We start from the raw sequence: 4,445 nt of genomic DNA, 5'->3' as shown, positions 1-4,445 counted from the left end.
ACTTCAACTTCTTTCCAATTTCTTTCTCTACTCTTGATAGATACCACTTAAATTTTTGAAATGCTTCAGACTTTTCTTTTAGATACATTATAGTCATCATTCTAGAATAGTCATCAACAAAAAGAATAAAAAACTTATCTCCACTATAGCTCTTTATACCAATAGGTCCACGAAGTTCTATATGAACCATCTCCAAGATTTCTTTTGAATGATAGTTCTTTCTTTTGAAACTAGTCTTTCCCATCTTTCCAATTTGAATTTTTTTGCATAGACCCATATCAGGTTTCCTCAAACTAGGAATACGTCTTACTCTCCTATTTTTGCTTATTTTTACTAGATTGTCAAAGTTCACATGACACAACCTTTTATGCCATAACTAGCTTTCTTCTACTTGAGCAATAAAACATGAACTTTCACTAAGATCTAGTTAGAATAGGTTACATTTTGTTTGTTTGCTAGACCCAACCAAATTTGCTTTTCCATCTAGTAGTTTGGCCTTCCCATTCATGAATTCTACCTTGAATTCAATGTTATTCAACTATACCACACTCAGTAGATTATGCTTTAGTCCTTCAACCCAATAGGCATTGTCACATCTGAGTTCATTGGTTAGTGAAATACAACCTTTTCCTTTTATGCAACAAGGTTCATTATTTCCAAATCTAATACTTCCACTATCATAGTGTTCCATATGTTCAAACTTTGATTTGTCACCAATCATATGATGAGAGCAACCATTATCAATAATCCATTTATCATTCTCACTAACATGAGAAATAAGTGCCATTTTATGTAACTCATGATCTAATTCATCTTTCATAGCTATATATACCATTTCATCATCTTCACTACTATTTGAATCCTTAGCCATAAAATAATATTTCTTACCTTTGTCCTTATAATCCTTGTAGCTCTTGAATTCCTTCTTGCCTTTGAACTTATTATTTTTCTTTTCATGTTTTCTTTCTTTGTTGGGACATCTTGTAGCAATGTGACTAACTTCTTCACATGAAAAATAGATTAGAGGAATCTTACCTTTGTATTTTCCTCTACCTTTGGAATATTTCCTTGCAAGTAGGGCTTCAAAAACTTCAAGATCACTATCTAAAATTTCTTCCTCTTCTTCACTTTCTGATTGTTTGCCTTTTGATTTTCCACCCTTTTTCTTGAGTGAAAGCTTGGCTTCAAATGGAGACTCAATACCTTTGGAACTAGGGACATAGTTATCATAGTTATCTAACTCAAAAGCTGTTAATCTACCCACTAGAGCATCTAGATTTATCTTATTATTTGGATCACATCTCATCTCTTGAATAATAGACACTCTAATTACATAGATAGGAAGAAGGGTTCTAACTACCTTGCTAATAACTATTTTGTCATCAATGTCTCCTTCAGATGCTTTGATTGCACTCACACTTTCTTTAACTCACTCAACATATTTTACAATGTTTTCATCCTCTCTCATCTTCATTGGATTAGTTTGGCCTCTCAAGCTTTCTACCTTAGCTATTTTTACATTGTCATCAACTCCATAGATATATTTCAATTTGGTCCACATTTCATGAGTAGTAGTGCAACTTTTGACCTCATCAAATTTAGCATAACTAAAAGTAGGAGCAATGTCAATCATCATGATGTTATGAATTTTCTTTTTAGCAATTTGTTCCACAATCAATGTTCCAATAGGAGCCTTGTAAGCATTGTCCAAGTATTTCAAACTTGAATCACTGATGGTTTCCAATCGCAACTTCATAAGTTCTTGCTATGCTACAAAGTTATTTCTGTTCAACTTGGGAATCTCTCTTCTGTAAGACATCCTAATCTTTAGCTTAGGTCCATGAAACCTTCTCTGCAAGCACCAAAACTCTAATATGAATTGTTGGAAATATAAGAGGAGTAACTAAGAGAGGAGAGGTGAATTAGTTATCACAAAAATAAATCCTAGATCCCTTAGATGTCAATACAAATCAAAACATAAACTTTGATTAAATTGTATTCTGCTCATACTCGATAAACACATAGGCACTTAGTTAACACTACAAAATATTGTAACTTGGCAAGCATTGAGAATAAACTATAACTTGGAAATAACTAAATATACTAATCTTAATGTGATTATCCTTAAATTTAAATTAGTTGCATATAAAATAAATAACATGAACACAAGTGACACCAAGATTTAATATGGAAACCCAATTTGGGAAAAACCACCAATTGCAACTAGTTACTATTTTCACTCTTCTAAGTGAGCCGTATTAGGAGCCAATCCTAATTTTTGATGCAATTGAATTTTTGATTACAGATCTCAATTATGGCTTGTATACTTGATCCTTCCTGATCAAATGTATCTTTGTAGCTCAACAAGGATATTTTACTTATCTTTCCAATTTGCTTCCTCTAAGAATCTTCAAATATTCTATTTTCTTCCACACATTCAATCCTTAACTTGACCTTATATATATCTTACATATTGTGAAGTTGGCTTGAATAAAACTTAGAATACTTAAGATTCATCTTTTTAGTTGGCTAGAACCAATAAACAAATAAATTAAACTCAATATGCCAAAACAAGAAAATTCTTCGTTAGCTGATCCTGCTCGATAGACACTAACCAAAATATATTTTCTTTCATTAACCAAGTGAGCTTGGTTAACACTAGTTTTCATACCAACTTGCTTTGTCTCCCAAGTCAACTCAGTAGACACTGCCTTCTACGAATTCTCTTCGATAATCGAGTGAGCTTGATTAACACTTGTTATCTTCCAACTTTCCTTTTGTCTCATGAGTGAACTTGGTAAACATTGTCTTCTGAACTTGACAAAATTAGAATGGTCAACAGACATAGGAAACTGTCTTCATCACCCAAGAGAGATCGATATATACTAAATGACAATGATATGACATTTTGTGTAACATCAAAGATAATACACAATTAACCAATTCTTTTCAATAGGTATATCTCCACAAGGAAATAAATCACACACAGGAATGGACAGCAATATCCAACATTTAGAATCTCAGATTATAAAACTAACATAATTTTATAGCTTTCACTATAGAGTTCTTGCTTTAATTTAAAGCATAGATATCAAGCAAAAATAGTCTTTTTTGTATCTACTAAGAGTCAACCTTAAAATTAGTATCAAGTGCTTACATATATAGCCATATAAGGCTGAAAGAAACCATGAGCAAAATTACTCCACTAGGAGTTAAAAGTTTTCAATTACCTAACTACTCAAATTGCTAAAGCATAACATAAGAGTAAAACTAAACTATGGTGATCATCACCTGTTAGGTATCTCTACGTGTCCCAAAATCATTGGATTTCTTTGAAGTGGAAGCTAGTTAGGTGGTTTTCTAGTTTTCATAAGCAAAAGTAAAAGTAGAGATGATTTGTTGACGTGGCAAGCCAGGATACACAATCCTCTATTTCCACATTTCTTTTTCTTTGTGAATTTTTTTGACCTTTGGCTCATGTATTTCCAAATGCTTCTAATTGATTATCAACATGGCCTCCATGTGGGAAACTTTTGAAAAGTTTTGTATTATTGGCCCTTTTATCTCTTTCATCTCCTAAAACCTTTTCTGCACATCTTTGATAATTTCTTCACCTGCTTTGGCTAAATTATCCTCTACATTAGTGCACTGTTTGTCAATCCACCTTATATCTCCTTGATTAATATCAGGTACAACCTCAATTCCATTGAGGAATTCCTTGATCTCAAAAACACATTGCGTGATAGCTTCATTCCTCCATTCAATGCAATCTTTAATCACATAGAGAGTTTTGTCATCAAGTCCTAATACTGGTCATTCTGCAAGGAATTTTTATAAGTTGTATTCTTGCACTTCTTCCATCCATGAGACTTCTTTGACCTAATTTCTCATCTCTTTTTCATGAAACTTGATGTTTGATTCTATTTTTTTATCACACTGGCAGTTTCTTTTCAAGCTTCACTCAAAAAACCAACCTGTTTGATTGCTTATGCCTAGAAAAATTCAACCCACCCTTAAAATGATTTAGTGAATGCCTTTCTTCTCTATAGATGATCTATTTTTTTGATTGATTTGGGACTTGATATCTATAGAGCATGCATTTCATTTATTGGTACTATTTTATGGTGTTGAATAACATTAATATACCAAGCCATGCTTTTCATCATTTCCTTCATATCTTGCTTATCCTTGGTATCTTTCCAGACTTGTTCATTGATCTTCTTGTTAGATACTTCAAAAGTCTTCATATTAGATGCCTTACTTCCTTTCTTAAGGTCCACCTTTGATATCTAATAGTCTTGGGTATTCATTTCACTATCTTCTTTATCTTGGACTAGTTTGGTAATCTTTGCCATCTAGTGCCCTATATTTTCATTGAATTCAAGCCTAGATTAAATTTTTGGCTTTTTTCTCTTAGATGTCTTAGCTAGGAATTTACTTACTAG

This window comes from Cupressus sempervirens, chromosome 1 (genome assembly GCF_028749045.1).
Source record: "Cupressus sempervirens isolate cs-2001-9-10 chromosome 1, ASM2874904v1, whole genome shotgun sequence".
Taxonomy (NCBI): Eukaryota; Viridiplantae; Streptophyta; class Pinopsida; order Cupressales; family Cupressaceae; genus Cupressus; species Cupressus sempervirens.
This window is presented reverse-complemented; position numbering follows the sequence as displayed.